Genomic DNA, 12,945 nt, shown 5'->3' on the forward strand with positions numbered 1-12,945 from the left:
CATCTGAATAGAAGTAGGATGTTCAACTTCCAGGCTGTGCCCTTATAGAGCAGAGGCCTCGCACTGGACTTCATTCCTATTGACTAGAACATTAGCATAATGGTGGGAGCTGAAGCAAACATCTTAAGCATCAATTAGAAGCAATGAATTAAAGGTGGAAGAGAAACAAACAAGATAGAAGGTGCCTGGACCGTGACCACCGTGGAGCCACCATACTGGTCTGGAACCATCTACCCAGATTTTTATATGAAAAAGAAATAAACTTCCATCTTATTTAAGCCACTGTTAGTTTTAATTTCTGTTACAGCACATGTACCAATATACTAAAGGTATAGCTCATTTATTTTTGCTTTCTAAGCAGAACCAGTGTGAAAGCAGGCAGAAGCAGTAGTCAGAAATGGCATCAGGGTTCCATCAGAGGGGCAGTGACTGGTAGAAAATGTGCATCCTGTGGTCAAGGTGTCTGCAGAGGAGAGAACCTATGAAGCACTAGGGAAGGCTGCTCAATTTTTCCTTCCAAACTCAACAAGCCAGTAAGTTACTTTCCTCCTCTGAGAAGGCTTCAGTAAGAAGTGTGTGTGTGGGGGGGGGGGGGGGAGGGGGGGGGAGGGGCAGGAGAGTTACTCTAGCAGAAACTCCTAAATTCTTGACTTGATTGTTCACTTATTTTCATGGTCTTATTAATAATAAAAAAAATTAGTTATAAATTTGCCTCTGAGTATAGATGTAGCTACATTCCATAATATGGTTTGTTTGTTTTTTTAATCCATAAATTATAACTTTACTAGAGGCCTGATGTACAAATTCATGCACAGGTGGGGTCGGGCCAGCCAGCCCCGATAGGGGCCAACGGGCCAGGCTGGTGGTGGGGGAGGAGCCGCGGGTGGTTGGCCAGCCCCACCCCCAATTAGAGTGGGGGGGCCGATCAGGGCCCGGATAAGGCTGGTTGGCTGCCACCATGTGCGTCATAGCCACTGATTGTTCCGGTCATCCTGGTCGTTCCGCCATTCGGGTCGCTGAGCTTTTATATATATAGATTTATCCTTTGAAGGAACAGTAATTTAAAAGACTAGCTTTAAATTCTAAAAGTTTAAATGTATTAAACTTTTGTAGTAATTATCTTCTAGTTTCATTGCATTGTGAGAAAGTGCATAGCCTGCATGATTTCTGCTTTTTAAAATACATTGGTGTTTTCTTTGATATCTAGGAAATAAGTTTTTTTTGAATCGTGGTGTGGCTAATTGTAAAGAAATACATTGTAAAGTAAAAAGTTCTACATATGTTTATTAAATTAACTTTGTTCATTATATTATTTAAATTGACACATCCTCTTGTTTTCATATGTTTTACCTTATAGAGCTATATTAAAGTGCCTAAAAAGCAATTAGATTTATTTGAATTTGTCAATGAGTTTCTGACAACTTCTGCTTTGTAAATATCAATACTAAGTCATTTGGAATATAAAGTTCATAGCTGGTGTATCTTTGCTCTGTATAATGTTTTTTGGATTGAATTCTTCTTTGCTTGAAATTAAAATTGTCACCTCTGCTTTCCTTTTGTTTGCACTTGTGAACAAAGATAAATTTTTGTCCATTTATAATTTTTAAGATCCAGTGTCTTGCCCTAGCCAGTGTTGCTCAGTGGATAGAGCATCGGCCTGCAGACCGAAGTGTCCTGAGTTCAATTTTGGTCAAGGGATCATGCCCGGGTTGCAGGCTTGATTCCCAGTAGGGGGAGTGCAGGAGGCAGCTGATCCATGATTCTCTCTCATCATTGATGTTTCTATTTCTCTCTCTCCCTCTCCCTTCCGCTCTGAAATCAATAAAGATATATATATATATATATATATATATATATATATATATATATATATATATATATATTTTTTTTTTTTTTTAAAGATCCAGTATCTTTTTGTCTCCTATAAGCAATATAGAGGCATATTTTATGTTATAATCTAATCAGAGAGTATTTCTATTTTAATAAGAAGTTTTAACAAGTTTTCATTATAATTGATATTTCATTGCTTTTATGCCATTTTTTGATGTCCTATTATTCCTTTAAAGACACATATTCTGTGTATTTCTTTGTGTTTATCCCAGTTAGTCATTTAGAAAATATAAACATTATAAACTTTTTAAAGACTTTTTTGACTTTAGAGAGCAGATGGGAGTGAGAGAAACATTGATCAGTTACCTCCTGTATGCACCCCAACTGAAGACGGAACACACAACCTGGGTATGTGCCCTGACCAGGAATCAAACCGGCCACCTTTTGGTGTACAGGATGATGCTCCAACCAACTGAGCCACACTGGCCAAGGCAACATTATAAACTTTTGCAATCCATATAGTAAATGTTTACACAGATGTACTAGTTCTTCTTCTTCTTTTTTTTTTTCTTTTTCAAAAAGTAGCATGGTCGGCATATTTTCTGAGCCCATAATATTCATGTCTTTCTGTTGCCTTCATTCATAAATAGATATTGACTATTTAAGCCAAATCTTTTTCTCTCCAAATATTTTGGACATTGTTCTGTAGTCTTTCAGCCTTTAGTTTAAAATACTGGAGTTAGCCTGATTTTTCCTTTCTTTATCAGGAAACTAATTAAGAGAATAGATATTTATAGGATATGTTTGAATCCTTATGACTCAAAATATGCCTACATGAGAATTTCTTTTTATTTTTGTGCCTGGAGGATTCTGGACTTTTAGTCTGCACAAATCAGATCTTTATCAAATCATGAACAGATTTTGCAATTATGTCTGATTGCTGCGTGTGTTCTAGTCACGCTGATCTCTTTCTCTGGTGTATTGACAATTTTTAGGTTTGACAATTTTTCTCTTTGCTTTGCATATTACCCATTTATTATATAGGACTAGAGGCCCAGTGCACAAAATTCGTGCATGGGGGTGTGTCCCTCAGCCCAGCCTACACCCTCTCCAATCTGGGATCCCTCTCACAATCTAGGACTGCTGGCTCCATACTGCTCACCTGTCTGCCTTCCTGATTGCCCCTAATCGCTTCTACCTGCCAGCCTGATCACCCCCTAACCACTCCCCTGCCAGCCTGATTGATGCCTAACTGCTCCCCTGCCAGCATAATTGCCCCTAACTTCCCTCCCCTGCAGGCTTGGGTCCCCCCTAACTGCCCTTCCCTGCAGGCTTGATCGCCCCCAACTGCCCTCCCTTGCAGGTCTGGCCCCTTCCAACTGCCCTCCCTTGCTGGCCTGATCACCCACAACTGCCCTCCCTTGCAGGCTTGGTCCCTCCCCACTGCCCTCCGCTGCTGGCCATCTTGTGGTGGCCATCTTGTGTCCACATGGGGGCAGCCATCTTGTGTGTTGGAGTGATGGTCAATTTGCATATTACTCTTTCATTAGATAGGATAGAGGCCTGGTGCACGGGTGGGGGCCGGTTGGTTTGCCCTGAAGGGTGTCCCAGATCAGGGTGGGGGTTTTCTTGGGGCATGGGGCAGCCTGGGTGAGGGGCCTGTGGTGGTTTGCAGGCCAGCCATGCTCCCCGGTGACCCAAGTGGAGGCCCTGGTATCTGGGATTTATTTATCTTCTATAATTTAAACTTTGTAGTTTTGAGTGGAGGCCAGGGCTGGCCAGGGCAGGCGGGAAGCTTGGCTTCCTCCATTGCCAGGGGCAACCCAAGCATCCTGCTCTCTCCAGCTCCATGGCTGCCACCATTTTTGTTGGGATTTATTTATCTTCTATAATTGAAACTTTGTAGTTTTGAGCAGAGGACAGGGCAGGCCAGGGAAGGTGGGAAGCTTGGCTTCCTCCATTGCTAGGGGCAACCCAAGCCTCCTGCTGGCTCCAGCTCTGTGGCCGCCACCATATTTTTTGGGTTAATTTGCATAGTCACTCCTGATTGGCTGGTGGGCGTGGCTTGTGGGCATAGCAGAGGTATGGTCAATTTGCATGTTTCTCTTTTATTAGATAGGATTGTGTTTCTAGTTCTCTTACAGTTTCTTTTATTTTTATTTATCCCAAACATTTCCCTGCTATTCTCCTACAGGTGTCTTCTTTTCTACTACTTTCCTCAAGCCTTCTGCTCCTGTTTCATAGAAGTCTCATCTTGTAATCTTAAAGATATACACTGAGTGGCCAGATTATTATGATCCCCGAACACATAATAATCTGGCCACTCAGTGTATATCCTATATCAGTGGTCGGCAAACTGCGGCTCTGTTGACTAATGAGTTTGCTGACCACTGTCCTATATAATAAAAGGCTAATATGCAAATTGTCCCCTTGACCAGGAATTCAACCAGCAGGCAGGCCGGCCAACCGCCCATGTCCCCTCCCTCTGGCCAGGCTTGCCGGACCCCATCCATGCCCGAATTCATCCACCGGGCCAGATTATTATGCGTTCAGAGATCATAATAATCTGGCCACTCAGTGTAAGTTCCTATTGGTTTGCATAGTAAATCATTTCCCATTTGGCATTTTCCCGAGTCTTCAGAATGGCTTTTTTCTCCTGCTGTATTTTTTCACAGACCTCTTTGTAAGTTGTTTCTGTTTATTCATCCCCAAAAATGAAGAGAAACCTAACCTGACCCAATTCTTACCAAAAGACAGATTTTGTTTGTCTTTCCTTCCCCGTGGGCATTGCTCACTTCATCTTCTGAGAGTTCAAGTGTATGGATGTGGCATTGTTCTCAATCCCATTTTCATTGCCCAGCTCTTATGTACTAAGTTGGAATCTTCTCCAACTTCTATAGCTTTGTTTTATGATGCCCTAAATCAATAAAGAACATGGAAAACTATAATCACCAACATGCACTATGGCAAGGGTTCTTCTGGCCTCTTCAACTGCAGTGAGGTATTATCAATTCCCTCTCTACTTTCTTGCAAATAGTTTTCTGGAATATTCCTGGCCTCTGCTAAATATAAGATAGATGCTAATAGAATAGGATATGAGCAAGAAAGAGTCTTCTGGCTGCCATTTGACCCAGTGATCCTACTTCTAGGAATATATCCTAAGAGACCTGAAGCACCAGTCAAAAAGAATGTATGCACCCCTATGTTCATAGCAGCACAATTTACAATAGCTAAAATTTACAAGTGCCCATCAGTAGATGAGTGGATAAAAAAGCTGTGGGACATTTACACCATGGAATACTATGCAGCTGTAAAAATAGAAGGCTCTTTGAGACAGCATGTTGGGACCTGGGGAGTGTTATGCTAAGTGAAATAAGCCAGTCAGAGAAAGACAAGTATCATATGACCTCACTCATATGTGGAATCTAATGAACAACATAAACTGATGAACAAAGTAGAAACATGAAACAGACTGACAACTGTCAGAGGGAAGGGAGAGGTGGGGGATAGATGGGGAGATATTAACCAAAGAATTTATAGGCATATACTAGTATGCATAACCCCGGACACAGACAATAGGGTGGTGAAGGTCTGGGGTAGGGGTGGGTGGAGAGGGTTAATGGGGGAAAAAAGGGGACATATGTAATACTTTCAACAATAAATATAAATTTTTAAAAATAATAAACGTAAGCAACCAACAGCATCTCCTACAGTGATTGTTAAGACTTCAAGGTCTAGCTATTCAAAGCCTGAAGAGGCTCTAAGAGACGCAGGAGATTATGAATGGTGGGCATCTTTTGTTTTGCTAAAGAACTGTAGTGAAGCGGGAGCACTATTGCCCTTGCAACACAATACAATGAGGCGCCCTTTGCTGTCTGAACTCATCCCATGCATGTAGGTACATGAAGATACATTTATGCTGTTTGTTTATAGTCCTGAGCCTGTAGCTTCTTTTCAATGGCTTAATAGAACCACAGAATATAAGAACTAGAGGAGGTCTTAGAGATCAGATAGTCTGCAGGCTGTCAAAAATTTAAATTCAGAAACCTTTGTACAAATAAACTCTTACCATATGGAAAAACATTTGAAAGTGGAGTCACGCTGGCTGACACTGGGAGGGGCAAGGGTTGAGAAGCTTTACCGGTTGGGTGCTCTCTCATCCACTGGTACCCATGAAGGGAGGTCAGAGAATCCCTAGTGCTCATACAGCCCCATTTGAAAAGCCATGATCTACTCCAATCTTCTCATCTTAATAGGGAGAGAATTTTTATTTTTCTCCCCCAAAGTCTGCAAGATAATATCCATGTTGTCTAACTTTAGCTTTCTTTTGACAGCTAATCCCACTAATTTAGAGTGGCTCACTGGCATTTACTCAAATGCTACTACTGTAAAAAAAAAAAAAAGACTCAAAAAGCAAACTAATTTGATTAAAATAAAAGGGCATGATGACCATTCCCACTTAAAATTCATCCCAATCGCTTTAGGTAATAGGTCCTCGTTTTTTATAAAATCTGAGGGAAATCTCTAATGGCAGGGTAGAACTGAAGAGTGGTGAGGAGAAAGAACTGGGAGACACGTATGTAACAATCGGTTAAGTAGTTCTTGAAAAAGGAGGAACTTAATATTGTATATGTGAACTAGTAGCCCTGCACATGAATCCGTGCACCAGTAGCTTGCCAGTAGCTCGCTGCCACCCTCCAGTAGCTCTCTGCCTGCTGCCCTGCCCTCCTGTAGTTCCTCCCAACCCCCTCATAGCTTGCTGCCCTGCCCCCTCCTGTAGCTCTCTGCCACCCAGTTGTAGCCAGTAGCTCGCTGCTGCCCTCCTTTAGCTGTCCGCCCACTGCCCCACCCTCCTGTAGCTCCCTCTGCCTCCTCCCCCACCATAGCTTGCCCTGCCCCCTCCTGTAGCTCTCCACTGCCTGCTTGTAGCTTGCTGCCCCACCGACGCTTCACAGTGTAACGACCATTTGCATATTACATCTTTATTATATAGGATAAGCTTCCTGAAGGTATGAAGTCCAGAATAAAAAAACCAGAAACCACAGGATGGGGCTTAAAAGCCATATATTGATTGATTGATTGATTGATTGATTGATTGATTGTAGCACAGCTGCATAGTTCAGAGTGCAAGTTGAATTAGTACACTGACTTTGGCCAGATGGTCCTACAGTGCTTTTGAATTGTGCAGTTGTAATGAATTGTGATGTGGATTCCAGACAGTTCTAAAGAAAATAGGTGTGGCCACCTACTGGGTTCTATATTAACTTATTAAAAAACAAAACAGACAAAAACAACCCTTCTTTTTGCAAAGTTCCTTTTGAGGAGTCTTTTGTTAAACCTCACTGTTTCCTATGGTCCATTTTTCCTTCATTTTCTTTGTAGCCAGGATTATAGGCACCAATTGTGATGAATCACTGGTTCATCTAGAGGTTCTGCTATTTTAATCAACATCAGTTCTTGCTTTCTCGGTACAGTAATGTTTATGGAATGCTAAGACTGCTTTCTATGAGAGCATTTTTTGTTGGATCCTCTTAAGATGGCTTGGTTCTGGACATAATTCTTTCAACTCATAATGTTTTCAGTTGTGTATTTATTGAGCGGTCATAATTTAGATCATTTGAAAAGGCCTACAGAAAGCATCAGTGGTCGTTTTCATTATTTAACACTTTTTCATAAAAATTCAGTATGTTGGAAGATGTTCTTCATTGGCGCTTCAATATATAGATCTGTACTCTAGCCAACTGACAATAATTCATCTCGGCTGGTCAACCTTGACTCAGGGTCAGCCCGGCTGCAATAAATTGAAACTGTGATACTTTGGAGAGTTACAGTGGTGTTCCTCTTAGTGTTGAGAGTGGCCATCGGGAGCTCCATCCCAAGCTGTTCATCAAAACAGAATGGATCACTCATGTTGATGCTGCTCAATAGAGGGATGATCACACTTTACTCTTTCCTTGATTCTTCCCCATCCATGGCAATCCGCATTCCATGAGTAATGAGGACCACCATTCCCCTAGCCCTCAAGCAAGAGACTGTGGAATGATCTATGCCTCTTCACTCCCTTGCCTCCCTGTGGGTGTTATTAAATTCTGTTTCTTCTTTTTTATATACTCAGTGGTATAAACAACGATCATTTAACACTCACAGATTCTGTGGGTCAAGAATTTGGATAGGGCTTGGGAGTAGCTTGTCTATGTGCTGCAAGTGGGGGGCACACAGATTCATATTCAGTTGGAGGTAATTCAAATGACTGTAGGTCGGAATTATTAGAGACTAGAGGCCCAGTGCACGAATTCGTGCACAGGTGGGGTCTCTTGGCCTGGCCAGTGATTAGGGCCGATTGGTGGGGGGGGGGGCAGCCTGCTGGGGGAGGGACCATGGGAGGTTGACCCCAGCAGCAAGCTAAATAACAGCCGATTCCATGAGGAATCGGGGTCCCTCCTCCTTCCTGTCTGAGTCTGGGGTGCAGGTGAACCAGATTCGGGGCTGTTAGGGCTCCAGCAGCAAGGTCTTGGCCAGTCATCTGGTCATTCCATTCGTTCTAGTTGTTTGATCATAACAGTCACTTAGGCTTTTATATATATATAATTTCTTCATTTACCCTGTAGGCATCTGGTTGGGGATGACTCCAAGGCTGGGCTCAGGTGGGACTATAGACTGGGACGCCCACATGTGATCTCTTTGTGTGGCTTGGACTTCTTCCCAGCATGGAGCCGGAGTTCCAAGAGGCAATGTCCTGGGAAGTAGCAGATAGAGAATATTTCAAGAGAACCAGGTAGAGGCTACATGGTCTCATTTGACATCGCCTCAGAGATCATGCAGGATTCCTTTCATTCCATTCCATTGGTTTACAAGCAAGTTGGCCCAGAGGGGAGGGGCTTCTTGTCCTGGGACTGGCAAGTTCTCATTGCAGAAGAGCACATGGAATGGAAAATACTGCTGCAGCCATCTTTGGAGAAAAATAATCTGCTACAACATTTTCGATGGTTGTTTTTGTTCTCTGTTTTCTGACTACTCAGCAAAACCCCTCATCGTGACCCTGGCTCTCTTCCCATCACAGAGTAATAGCCATCTCCACAGAAGCTTCTCTATATTTTAAACACAAATTTATTATTTTACAGTTCTGTAAGTCCAACACAGGTCTCACCAGGCTAAAACCCATGTTTTCAGGTCTATAATCTTTCTGCAGACTCTAAAGGAGAATGTCTCTTTGTTTGATCATGTTCTTTCAGAGGGACCGTACCTGCACACGAATTTCATGTGCCAGCCCTCTAGTATCATAATAACTATGTGCAGGGACAGATGGCTAGTAGACATTGTGGTGATCATTTCGTAAGATATATAAATGTTGAGTCACTATGTCGTACACCTGAAACTAATATAATACTATAGATCAACTATCCTATATAATAAAAGCATAATATGCAAATTGACCAAACAGTGGAACACGCACTGACTACCAGGGGAAAGACGCTCAATGCAGGAGCTGCCCTCGGGTGGTCAGTGTGCTCCCACGGGGGAGCACCGCTCAGCCAGAAGCTGGGCTCACGGCTGGTGAGCACAGCGGCGGTGGCGGGAGCATCTCCTACCTCCGCTGCAGGCTGGCAGTAAGGACCGAGGGGTCCAGGACTGCAAGAGAGCCCCGGACTGCGAGAGGGATGTCTAAGCCAGCAGGCAGACATCTCCTGAGGGGTCCCAGACTGCGAGAGGGCGCAGGCCGGGCTGAGGGACACCTCCCCCACCCCAGTGCATGAATCTCGTGCACCGGGCCTCTAGTAAATAAATAAACTACATTCACAACTATTTGGCCTGGAACACAGGCTGCCTATACTCAAAGTATTGCACCTTGAAAGCATGTCCAGCATATACAGGGGATGATGTTGCTGCCATAAAGAACAACTCGCGGCAAACAGCCTTATACATTCTGTAAACTGACTTGGACAAAGAGATGTAGAGTCAGTATCTTTTCTTAGATTTACTAATGGCTTTATTTTTCTTTTGTAATAGAATCATAAACTTGGGCAAGATGTCCTGTGTTTATGATGCTGCACAAAGGACATGTGAACTCTTGTAAAGTAAAGGTTCTTTCAAGGACCTTTTGCTAGCACCTGGAACAATGCTATGAATTGTGTTTGAATCCATGTGGCAACCATAATGTTCAGTACCTGCCTCTACCCACTAATCTGACTCAGTTTGTGTGGGGCCAAATCGGATGGTGCCTTCCCTGCCAGATGGCGTCCCTGCCACACCGAGATGCGTGGCTCAAGATACCCTAAGTCTTAGGTAATCAGGAATGTAAATCTATTCATTCCCTCAGTAAATATTTATTGAGCATTTGCGGGATGCGACATTGTGCTAGACAGGCACGGAAACGTTATTTGCTCTATCTTCTACACCAAAGGCAATGTGCTATTTCTTCTCAAGGTAATTTGCTGTTTCATCTACACTATTTCTTCTGCCACCTATACCAGGTGACAAAACAAGATGCAACATTGAGATGTGGCCAGTGAGCCTGCAAAGCTTCCCTGCCTCTTCCCGTCACTCCTCTTCTAGTGAGTCTTGGTGTCTCCCCCACACCACCCCCCACACACACACACACCACCACCACCCCAGGTACCCTTCCAGTCTTTCCCAGCCCTATGTGACCTCTGGCTACCCCCTTTTACCTCCACCCCACACACTTATGCCCTTTCCACAGGCAGGGACTCTTTTATTTTATTTTAAAAATATTTTTATTGATTTCAGAGAGGAAGGGAGTGGGAGAGAGAGTTAGAAACATCAATGAGGAGAGAGAATCATGGATCGGCTGCCTCCTACACGCCCCTCACTCAGGATTGAGCCCGCAACCCGGCCATGTGCCCTTGACTAGGGCCAAACCCGGGACCCCTACACTCTATCCACTGAGCCAAACCAGCTAGGGCAAGGGACTCTTTTATATATAGCCTTAAGTAAAATCATTTCCCCTTTTACATGTGAATCAAACCTCCTTAATTCCCATTCAGGAATCTGATGCTTAGGGACAGCTATTTCTGGTTGTATGTAGACAAGCATAACCATTGGTAGGATGAAGCTGCTGTTAACAGTGCTTCAGAACATAGAGGCACAGAACATGATGTGATTTTGATATGCTCAGGCTGCCTCAACCTCTGTGAGACTCAACCCTTCACTTGTTAAATAAATACACATACATGCACACACAAAAAACCACCTGAATCCCCCCAACAAGAGACTGGTAAAAGAAAATATAGAATGTACATACTTAGGGATTCTCTGCTAAAATGAGATATATTTACTTGAATTCATGTCATTGAAGAGTAAAAAGCAAGTCAGGCCCTGGCTGGTTTGGCTCAGTGGATGGAGAATCAGCCTGCGGACTGAAGGGTCACGGGTTCGGTTCCAGTCAAGGGCACACACCTTGGTTGCAGGCTCCATCCCTGTCCCTGTTCAGGGCATGTGTAGGAAGCAACCAATCCATGTGTCTCTCACTTCGATATTTCTCTCTCTGTATCTCTCCCCGTCCCTTCTACTCTCTCTAAAAACCAGTGGAAAAATATCCTTGGGTGTATGTTAACAAAAATAAAATAAAAGCAAGTCAGGACATATAGACCAATGGAACAGTACAGAGAACCCAGAAATCAACCCAAGCCATTACGCTCAATTAATATTTGACAAAGGAGGCAAGAGCATGCAATGGAGTCAAGACAGTCTCTTCAATAAATGGTGTTGGGAAAACTGGACAGATAAATGCAAAGAAATGAAACTAGACCACCAACTTACACCATACACAAAAATAAACTCAAAATGGATAAAGGACTTAAACGTAAGACGGGAAACTATAAAAATCTTAGAGGAATCCACAGGCAGCAAAACATCAGACATATGTCATAGCAGTATCTTTACCGATACAGCTCCTAGGACAATGGAAACTAAGGAGAAAGTAAACAAATGGGACCACATCAAAATATAAAGCTTCTGCACAGCAAAAGAAACCATCAACAAAACAACAAGAAAGCCCACTGCATGGGAGAACATATTTGCCAATGTTATCTCCGGTAAGGGTTTAATCTCCAACATTTACAGGGAACTCATACAACTTAACAAAAGGAAGGCAAACAACCCAATCAAAAATGGGCAAAGGACCTAAATAGACACTTTTTGAAAGAGGACATTCAGAAAACCAAGAGACATATGAAAACATGCTCAAAGTCACTAATTATCCGAGAGATGCAAATCAAAACAACAATGGGGTACCATCTCACATCTGTCAGAATGGCTACCATCAACAAATCAACAAATGACAAGTGCTGGCAAAGATGTGGAGAAAAGGGAACCCTCATGCACTGCTGGTGGGAATGCAGACTGGTGCAGCCGCTGTGGAGAACAGTATGGAGTTTCCTCAAAAAGTTAAAAACGGAACTTCCATTTGACCCAGTAATCCCACTTCTAGGACTATATCCCAAGAAACTAGAAACACCAATAAGAAAGGATATATGCACCCCTATGTTCATAGCAGCACAAGTCACCATAGCTAAGATTTGGAAACAGCCTAAGTGCCCATCAGCAGATGAGTGGATTAAAAAACTGTGGTACATCTACACAATGGAATACTACGCTGCTGTAAAAAAGAAGGAACTCTTACCATTTGCGACAGCATGGATGGACCTGGAGAGCATTATGCTAAGTGAAATAAGCCAGGCAATGAAAGAAAAATACCACATGATCTCACTCTTTTGTGGAATATAACGAACAACATAAATTGATGAACAAAAACAGATCCAGAGACAGAGAAGCATCGAACAGACCATCAAATCTCAGAGGGAAGGCAGGGGAGGGTGGGGGTAAGGGGGAGAGATAAACCAAAGGACTTGTTGCATGCATATAAGCCTAACCAATGGACACAGACACCAGGGGGGGTGAGGGCATGTACTGGAGGATGGGGGGGCCAGGGAGTGGTCAATGGGGAAAAAGGAGGCATATGTAATACTTCAAACAATAAAGAATTTTTTTAAAAGCAAGTCAGTATACACATGATCCCATTTATAATGCAAACCATATATATTATGAGGGCTTACTATAGTCAAGATCTGTGCGGTCATATTTATCAAATGTGTGGTC

This window comes from Cnephaeus nilssonii (assembly GCF_951640355.1).
Source record: "Cnephaeus nilssonii genome assembly, chromosome: X".
NCBI classification, from domain to species: Eukaryota; Metazoa; Chordata; class Mammalia; order Chiroptera; family Vespertilionidae; genus Cnephaeus; species Cnephaeus nilssonii.